The 10,460-nt window shown below is 40.3% G+C and overlaps 1 protein-coding gene across 4 annotated transcripts in view; it reads left to right on the top strand.

The window, feature by feature from the left end:
- Rnf24 (ring finger protein 24) overlaps window positions 1-10,460 on the top strand; it is a 54,272-nt gene that overhangs the window by 19,076 nt on the left and 24,736 nt on the right. Inside the window, exon 1 of one of the 4 annotated variants that reach the window (XM_029536785.1) lies at window positions 6,792-7,178. The exons of the other annotated variants lie outside the window; for them this stretch is intronic. The gene's annotated coding sequence lies outside the window, so the exon portion shown is untranslated. Of the gene's footprint in view, window positions 1-6,791; window positions 7,179-10,460 lie in introns of those variants that run through there. 4 annotated transcript variants of the gene reach the window in all.

The following is a 10,460-nucleotide window of genomic DNA, read 5'->3' as shown; positions in this document are numbered from 1 at the left end:
GAACTCACTTTGTAGACCAGGCTGGCCTTGAACTCAGAAATCCGCCTGCCTCTGCCTCCCAAGTGCTGGGATTAAAGGCGTGCGCCACCACGCCCTGCTCAGATAAATCTTTAAATGTAGTTTCATTGGACTTTAATTTGTTCCTAGAGTTGAGCATTTATCATCATAATTCGGGAACATTTTCATTGTCATTGTCCTAAGAGGGCATCTCCTCTGGCCATCACTGCTCCTCTTGCTCCACACTAAGCTGGTCTTCTGTTTCTGTTCTCAAACACTGCGTGTCCATTTGGGACTAGTTTTCTTGACCTAACAATGATGTCTTCAAGGTTCTTTTTGGTTGTCTTTTTAAATATTAATGTTCTAAAAAGCACAAGACCTATAGGAGGGATAAATGGAATGACTTTGTTAATAGAGAAAACTGACTTGTGTGCCCTGAGTCTCTCTCAGTCACAGCTAATGAGACTTGCTCTCTAGTTCTCTAGGTATAGAGTGAACAGGAAAGGCTAGTTCTTTTATGCTCCTTTGCGTGCATGGATAATGCATGATTGTCAGTATATTTTTCCATATACAGGATGAGACCCTAAAATTACTGTAACCAAAAACTGTTACGCCACTGTTGTTTTTATTTCGTGTTTTTTTCCTTGTAACTTTTTTCTGTTGTTCTGCCTAATTCAGACATTATTATATACATTTCTACATTTGTAGTTATCAAGTAAGTTTTATGAAATTAAAACTTAGATGTTTTAGTGTGAACAACCAACTAGTGTGTATTACATATTGATTATTCCTAATCTGAAAATCTGAAATGCTCAAAAAGTTGAGACTTTTGATACAAGTCCTCATCTATCTGGTCACAGTCACAAAATAGAGACTGAAAAAAAATTGTGTGAAATTGGCTTTAGCCACATGTATTCAGTACATAAAAACACAAATGACTTTGTTTAGACTTGTATCCCACCCCCAGTATTTCACATTACAAAACTACACAGAGAGAAGGTGGAAAGATTATTCCAGAATCTGAAAAACAAATCCAAAGGTTGGTACAGTTCTGGTCTTAATCTTTTCATATAAGTGATTTTTCAACCTGTAGCATAAATGAAGTTTTGGAATCAGGATGTAAAGTCAGATAAAAGTAGTTGACTGACGGTTAGTGCTGTGATTCTGTGGGGGTAATTAGTAAGTGCATTGCTGATGGTTCCAGACTATTCAGCTGTCACATTAAGATCTCATTGTATTAACCCCAGCACTTGGGAGGCAGAGGCAGGTGGATTTCTGAGTTTGAGGCCAGCCTGGTCTACAGAGTGAGTTCCAGGACAGCCAGGGCTATACAGAGAAACTCTGTCTCAAAAAAAAAAAAAAAAAATCTCATTGTAGCCAGCTTCGGAGGTGGTACACACCTTTATTCCCAGCACTGGGGAGGCAGAGGCTGGTGGGTCTGAGGCTAGCCTTGACGACAGAGCAAATTCTAGGACCGCCAAGGCTACACAGAGAAACCATTGCAATGTTAAATTTCCTGTGCTCTAATTAGTTATATAATATGGTGTCAGAACGTATAACCAGGAGTTATATATATGGTCTTAGCAAAGGTGTATTTTTCTGAACTAGAATTGGGATCTGTGATCTGGTTTCCTGAATGTCTGAGAATACAAAATAATTTAAAAATAGTACTGACCTAGATGATAAGTGTATGAGATGGGACCAGCAATCTATACAGAAAACCTCCTTAAAAATGTTAGGAAAAGATTAAAAATTATTTCTTCATGAATGTAAAGGTTGTCACAGGTCTAGCATGAAGAATCATGGAGTAAGGGACCCCATACTAAACACCGCCATTTCTTTCTTGCCATTCCACCTTCAAGTTGTGGGTAACTCCATCCTCTTCTTCTATGTGTCATTCGATGAATAGAACCCAGAACTTGTGCATGCTGGGTGAACACTGTATCAGTGAGCTATATTTCCAGCCCTTGAGTAGATTGGTCATGGTGTCCACATTACAGAAAACAAGGTAAAGAAAGGGATGAAGTAGGAAGTAGAAAACAGCTGTCAGTGCTGCGATTCACATGAGTTCCAGACACCTTCCTGTGTGTCCATTGCATGTGTCTTAATTAAGATGTGGTCAAGTGTAACTGCAAGGAGAGTTAGGAAGTGTACACCTGCCTACCTACAAATGCTAATTACACAGAAGAAAGGAAGACAGATGTGGCAAGCCATCATCTTGTACACAAGTATTTTTAAAGCTATTTTAAGCATTTTATTTATTTACATATTTTATGTGTGTAGGTGTTTTGTATGTTTTGCCTGCATATATATCTGTGTGTCACGTATGTCCTGATGCCTACAGAGACCAGAACAAGGGTATTTGGTCCCTTGGAGCTGCAGTTAGAGATGCTTGTGAGCTGCTTGTGGTGCTAGGACTTGAACTCAGGTCTTCTGGAAGGGAAGCCAGTGCTCTTAACTTCTAAGCCATCTCTCCAGCCCCATGTCACTCTCTTATTAATCATAAAAGAGAAAACCAAGGACATTCTTTATTGCATCTCTTCCTCTAAAGAATGATTCTGTTTCCTCTGCCTGATAGTGTTTTTCTAAACAGTTCATTCTTTTAAAGGGAAAAAAAGGATCAATAAATATTTCTGAATAATATATCATTGCTAGGGCTGGAGAGAGGACTCAGTGATTAGGGGTCAGTACTATGTTTTGCAGAGCATTGGAACTCAGTTCCCAGCATATGTCATTCAGCTTACAACTATCTAAAACTCCAATGCTGGGATATGTGGCCTCCATGGACCCTTGCACTTGTGTATGTGTGCCTGCATACATAGACAAAGGCAGACGCACACACACACACACACACACACACACACACAATTAAAAGTAATGAAAATAAATCTTAAAAAGAATATGTCATTCTCAGATGTGGTGTCTAGTCCCTGGAGTACCAGCACTTGTGAGAATGAGGAAGAATAGCAAGTTTGAGGACAATTTGGCCTATATTCTAAGTTCCAGGTTAGTGAGAGCTACATGGCAAGAACTGGTCTCAAAGTAAAGCACAACAAGAATAAATCTTCCCTTTTTCTGTAATTGGGTTATTGTAAAGGGATAATCTGAGGGACACTTGCTAGAACTGATAGGACTTGTGAGCCAGCCTTTTATACAGTAAGTTGTGTGACTTTTCCACAGAGCTCAGTGACTCCTAGGGACAGTAGGGAGTAGACCCAGCCCTGATACAGTGACCTTACTGAGGACATTTACTGTTAAGGCTGTCAGTCCTAATCTTAGGAGGAGGAACTCAGAACTTTTTAATATAGCCATCTGTAAAATCCAAATAATAGTGCAGTATGTGATGAAGGTTATAATACTGATCATGTAAATGTTTTTATTATATAAAGAGAAGAAAACTTTCAGGATTAATGACATTGCAAGACTTGTCTCCTTAAAAAGCTGTTTAGAAAGAGATTGTTCATCATTCTGGAATGATTATGATCTTTTCAGGATGCTTTAAAACATAAAAGCAGAGTCAGGCTCACTTAGAGGAAACAGATTTCATCCTTCCCCATCATCCTGTTAATTCCAGGCTTTGCCTGAAAGTGTCATAAGCAAACAGGCTGGGTACAGTGCCTGCCTGGCTTATAAGAGACCCAGGTTCAGTCCTCAGTGCCACATACACATGTAAAAGCTTCTTAGATCTTTTGTAAAAGGACACAGTGATCCAAGGAGTCAAAGAGGAGATATTTGGGTGTAGTGCCTAGGATTTAATATCTAGAAGCTCGGGATAATTACCACCAAGTGGTAAAGTATATAAAAAGCAGCCTTCATACTTTGGATTTATAGCCATTTAAGGTTTGCTGAGTTAGTCATGAGCCTCTTATATGGTTGTTTTAGTCTATAGATTTTCTTTCTACACATTAAGGTTTAAAAACAAGGTTTTTAGTTTGTGTGCATCAGCTGTCTAGAACTTGTTGGAAAAAAAAAAAACAAAAAACAAAACGTTCAGTGAATGCCTGTTTTTCAGAATTCCATACTCTAAGCCAGTCACCTTAAGAGGAAGTCTACTCATGAGCCAGAGTGGGCCAAGAAGATGTGACCTAAGCAAAAATGATTGCTAACTCAGGAAAGTTTACATTTATTTAACCACACTCCCACTCCCACAAAACAGCTGACCTTGCATTAAAGAACCAAAACTAACTTGACAGCAATGATGAATGCTTGCTGTTTGCCAGGCACACCCCTCAGGTGGATGTTGTAGGTATCCTTGTTCTGGGAATAGGAAATGGGACTTCCCTGTGGCTCCCATCCTCAGAGAAGGAACAATGAGTTGAAGCATGACCTACTGTGGACCCTTGCTTGGATTCTAAGTACCGCCTTGAAGCTTAGTCTTACTAACCCTCATTCTGCCAGTCAGTTTCTAAAACACTGGTGTCACTGTTTTCTGGGTTTTTTTTAAGCCTGTAAGATGACAGAATATTTTATTTGTTTGGTTGTTTTATACCATTCTAAATGTGGTTATGGTTTATTAGACTTTATGTTGCTTAGTAATGTGCTTTATGTCTTTAGTACTTTTTCTCTTCAATGATTCTCAGGCCCTTTATGGATTCTGAAAAACTAGTACCTTTTCTAGGAATTGAGAACCCACCAGTGGGGCTGGGATTGTAAATCAGTGACAGAATGAATGCTTAGCATTTTCAAAACCCTGGGTTTAGTCATCAGAAAGGAGATTCATCAAGAAAGGCCTGAACTTACTGTGTTAGACCCTGGGCCTCAAAAATAAGAGACCTGTTGAGCATCAAAGAGGATCTTACCACTTCCTTTAAAGTAGCTTGAATATGCATGTATTATATATAATAATGGGATATTGTATAAAGACTAAACTTTCTCTAGGGTTCAGAGTTTGAATTAGAATCACCTAGCTAGGCAACTTCAATGCTACCAGTAAGGAAAGGAGTCCGTATGGAGAGAAAACGTAATGCTTTTTAATAACCTTTGTATACTTACCAAGTTATTAATAAAATTATCAATTTACTTTGTCTAGAGCCTGAACAAAGTCAAGTCCTTTAATTTAAAAACAAATTAAACCTTTCATGACTGTTCGGTTAAACAAAATTGTATTGATTTCTGTCTGGTGACCTGTGGTTTTCCAGGAACTTATGACTAGCTGTTGATTCATTTATTTTATTGACAGGTATCTTAAGTGCAGTTGACCTATTCAGTTGTCACAGTCAGTTCTCTTTACTAGAGCAAGGCTCTTGGGGACCTGTGAGATGGCTCGGCTCACATGGTAACAGCTCTTGCTATGCAAACTGGCAAAATGACTTCAATCCCTAGAACCCATGGAAATGTGGAAAAAGAGAACTCCACAGACTTGTCCTCTGACCTCCACATGCACACACACACATCCACCTGCATGTGCATCATTTCCTCCAGCACACACACACACACACACACACACACACACACACACGCAGAGGTGTTAAAAGTTAAGGGGCTCTTTCTGTCCTTAGAGCCACTTGCTCTGATTTCACAGCCTTTTCTTAGTTATCACATAGGCCTAGCAACTCCCAAGGCTAGTGGTTAGTATTCAGGGCTCTGTTCTGAAATACCACGGGATTTTCAGAATAAGACGAACCTTGATGAATTTTAATTTAAAAGACATAGTTCTTTGTCATATTTTGGAAGAGACTAAAGAGTTACAACTAAATACAAGGTATGATCCTGGATTAGATCCTAAAATGGAAAACAGTAATGGAAGAATCAGTAAAGTTTGAATAAAGTCTATCATTTATTTAATAGGATTGAACCAGTCTTGCTTTCCTTTCGTAATGTAAGATTTTGTTTAATAGGGGATGCTAAAGGAAGAGTATGGGAAATCTGTGGAGCTTTCCTATAAATATAAGATTATAGATAGGAAAACATGTTTTGGGTTTTTTTGTTGTTGTTTTGTTTTGTTTTTTCCTCTGAGTCATGGTGACTAAATAGCCGAGGATGTTTTGGAACTCACTATGTAAAACCAGGCTAACCTCCAACTCACAGATACCTGCCTGACCCTTCCTGAGTGCTCGGATTTAAAGTATAGACCACCATGCCTGGCCTTAGAAAAAAATTTAAATGTATAGACATCATTTAAAATTATTAGAGAATTGTGATATGGGCCCTTCTTGAGGCCACGTGAATACAGTGCGGATGAGCTGGGGTGTGTGAGCCTGCTCAGCGCCCTCAGGACCAGTCACTTGCTGCTTCCCTTGCACCTCGGCTCCAGCACTCCAGGTCACACAAGCTTGCAAAGTCCACAGAGGAAGTAGGACCCTGGAAGTAAGAGGTCTGGAAGCCAGTTTTACTGTGTGTAATCTGGTCCACAGAGGTAGTAGGACCCTGGAAGTAAGAGGTCTGGAAGCCAGTTTTACTGTGTGTAATCTGGTTGCTGTTTTGCTTTGGTTTTCATCTACATATTGGAAAGTATAGTATTCAAGCTATGGTGATTATAAAGACTTATACACACAGTCCTGCTCATAACTGTAAAGCACTCTGCAGACTGCTCACTTTGATTACTGTCTTAAAGAATTGACATAGGAAACATCTGTCAGGTTATGTATTACATAAAGGATTGCATATGATTAGCCAGGCTGGTCTTTTCTGTGTAACCTTTCCAGTCTCAGCCAACACTGGACCTTGTATACTTCAATACCCATTTGCCCAGGAAGCTGTACTTACTGGTGCAATACTAGCATAATGGTTATGAGGGTAACCAGCAGCTTTCTGATGGGTTATAAGGTCACCTCCCCAGAAGGTATTTCAGGCCGGGGACTGTAAACCTGGTCAAGAGTCCATACCTGGTGTGCTAGCTAGTTTTATGTTAACTTGACACCGGCTAGAGTCATGTAGAAAGCGGAAACTATTTCAGCTGAGAAAATGCCCCCAGCAGATTAACCACTGGGCAGGCCTGTGGATCATTTTCTTGATTAATGATTGGATGTGGATGGGCCTAATCCCAAAGAGGGTGGGGCCACCCCTGGTCAGGTGGTCCTGGATGATATAAGAAAGTAGTCTGGACACTCCATGAAGAGCAAGTCAGTAAGCATGGTCTCTGCTTGAGTTCCTGCCTCCAGGTTCCTGCCTCCAGGTTGCGGCCCTGCTTGAGTTGCTGTCCTGACTTCCCTCAGCGATGGGCTGTTACCTAGAAGTTTAAGGTGAAAGAAATCCTTTTCTTTCCAAGTTGATTTTGGCCATGGTATTTTATCCTAGAAATGGAAATAGAAATCCTAAGACAAATGGTGAGAAAATAGGCCCTGGAAAACCCCATAGTTTTGTTAAGTAGTCATGCTGTTAGACTCCCTTCTAGGTATTTATGTTTACACCCATAGATTTGTGGTGCTTTCACCTTTGCTCAGAGAGGGGTTTTTTGTTTTTTGTTTTGTTTTTGTTTTTGTTTTGGAGTGGGTAGTGGTTAATGCAGAGACTGCCCCAAGTGCTCAGTATAAATAACCGAGTCCTCAGCTGTGTATGGATCATATACATATATGTCACCCCACCACTGTCCAGTGCTCAGGGGGCAGGAGGAATGAGAGCTGGTGGGTGGGGAAGGGAGCTGTGACATGCTGGTCTCAGGGTATGGCATAACAAGCACTTGCTAACTCACAGCAACTGTCGTTACCCATACCTCATCAAGCCAAACAAACTCGTACTAAAGATTTTCTCCAGATCTGTCTTTATAGTCTACTATGTAGATTTATATGAAATCAACTAAAAGTACCTTTTGTACTATAATGTAACAGTCTTACCGATTATTTTTAAAGTGCATTTATTTTGTGCCCTGCACCTATATAAGAACCAGGAGCTAATGAACCATCAATGTAGACTTAAGATCCGGCTCTAGAAAGATATGTACTGGTCACATTGAATTTGAGAGATGGTAAAAGATTGATATACACAAGTAATAAGAGTAGTTATTATTGACATAGTTGTTATTTGATTTCTTTTGTTGAGAAAGATGTACTGTTTTGGGGGGGGGAACAAAATAGCTTATCTAAGATTAGCAGATAATATACCTAGAGTTTACTGTAGATCGAGGAGGAGGATGGCCACTCTCTTCTGCCTTCTTATTTTCAGTGCCCTGTGTAACTGACTGTGAAGTTCAATATGAGAGTCTTTCCCTCCTCTACAATTTGTGATCTGTGCTGCCTGAGCATTGTAGTATGATAGTGTTGTTGTTAACAATTAACAATTTAAAGAATTCTGTACTTAGATGTGGTAGCATATATGTTTACTCTAAGGACTCAGTAGGCAGAGGAAAACAGATCTCTGTGACTTTGAGATTAGTCTCATCTGTATATCTGAGTTCAGACTAGCCAGGTCTACATGAGGAGAATCTGTCTCAGAATTGATGGATGGATGCATGGATGGATAGATAAGCGTTTTACAAATTCTGCACTTAGAGCCATGTGGAAAAGTGTACACCTCAGCACTTGGGAAGCTGAGGTAGGTAGGGAGATTGAGATTTTAAGGCCAGGGATTAAGTAGGGGCATCCTGACTCAAAGAATAAACTAAGCAAACAAAATAGAACTTTCACCAAGCTAATTGTAAAACCATGAATTAAATAGAATCCAATAATTAACAACTGATAGATTTGTAATATTATAGTATATGCACATGTACCTGAAACAGATCAGAAAATAGGAGATTACAAGTTTGAATCCCTCAACATTACCACAGTGAAGTTTAATAAAGGTCTGATAAGATTTTTAAATCTGTGAGTTCAAAGCTAGCTTGGTTGACAGAGCAAGTGCCAGGACAGCCAGAGCTACACAGAGAAACTCTATCTTGAAAAACAAAATGACAATAACAAAATAATTAACCTGTGGAATATGGCGAGTGAAAGGACCATTAGAACAGCAAACATCCAGGATTCCAGTTATGACACACAAATGAAAGACAGCAGCTCAGGCTTGACTACTTGTGCCGGGAGATGCCGCTGAGCCATCTCGCCAGCCCTTATTTTTATTTTTTAAAGAGTCAAAATAATAAGGTGATTTATAAATGGGAAGTTCCACACTGAGATAGAGATGAGACAGATAACTAGGGTGTGGCATTGCAGTATAGCTCTAGGGTTCTGTCCTCCAGTTCTCTAAACAGTGCGGATCCTAGGAATGCAGAGGGGGAAGTTACACGAGTCGCTGCAGAGAAGTCTCTGCCAGCCGATTGAGTCTGTGGCAAAGCTTTTTTTCCCTTTCCTTTCCAGATTTGGCACTTAAAGACAGAACATCCAGATATCCCATTTGTTGGGTGGTGGTTGATTTCAAATACTGGAGATTGACCCTAGGGCCTTGCCAGCATTCTACCAGTAAACCATAGTCCCTGGTTCTTTTCGAGACCCAGTCTCATTGCACTGCTCGGGTCAACTTGGGTCTCACAGTGCCCTGCCCCAGACTCAAAAGTGCTGGTGTTGCAGTCCTGCATGACCAAGCTGGTCAACCAGCTTCTTCAGTAAAAAGAATAAGTGATAAGAATGTCCTCAGACCAACTCAAACAATATAGATACGGTTCACTAGAGGAATGTTTATAAAACGTTGCTTAGCTGTTTGCACTTGGGGCATAAAAGATGTTTTAACTGAGCTCTTATTCCCTGATAGAATGCCTATCTGTTTACAGCAAGGAGGTAACACAGGAGATTGTAAAAGCCTGGAGTGCAAAGGGAGATCTTTGAACTCTAAGTGGCAGAGACTGGCACATCTGGAGAGAAGTGTGACTTCAGTGTCACCAGGGACACAAGCAGGCTCTGGCTGAGCACCTCCAGTGCACATCACCTCTGAAGGTGCCACATTCAGACTGGGCCTCAGATTTTCACACTTATTTCCTTAGGCAGCTCTCATGGGAGAATCAGAATAGCACATAATCTGAGGGAATTTGAGGTTGGAATAAAGGAAAATATTTCTTCTCTATGATAGAGGTGCTTTTTGGAGAACTTGGGTTTTTAGCATTCACTGGCAGTGTGACAGAAAAACATGTGTAGTCATACATATGGAACCTCTACTTCACATACAGCAGTTCCCAACGCTGTCTCCTTCGAGTCCTTTACTTATCTCTAACATGAAGATGTAAACAAATATTGCTCATCACTGAATTTTGTTTTACCTTAAAATGCTGTATTTCGAAAGATACAGCATACTAATTTCAACATACAAAATAATATATACATTTCCCTGTTGTCTTAGTTAGGGTTTCTATTGCTGTGATAAATACCATGACCAAAAGCAACGTGAATAGGAAATTATTATTTCTTACAGCTTACAGTCCATCAGGGCAGGAACTCAAGGGAGGAACCTGGAGGCAGAATGCTGATGCTAAGGCCTGGGGTTGGGGGGGTGCTGCTTACCAGCTTGCTCTTCCCGGCTCACTCAACCTGCTTGCTTATGCGCTCTCGCTCTCTCTCTCTCTCTCTCTCTCTCTCTCTCTCTCTCTCTCTCTCTCTCTC

This window comes from Mus pahari, chromosome 3, assembly GCF_900095145.1.
Source record: "Mus pahari chromosome 3, PAHARI_EIJ_v1.1, whole genome shotgun sequence".
Classification (NCBI taxonomy): Eukaryota; Metazoa; Chordata; class Mammalia; order Rodentia; family Muridae; genus Mus; species Mus pahari.
This window is presented reverse-complemented; position numbering and strand designations above follow the sequence as displayed.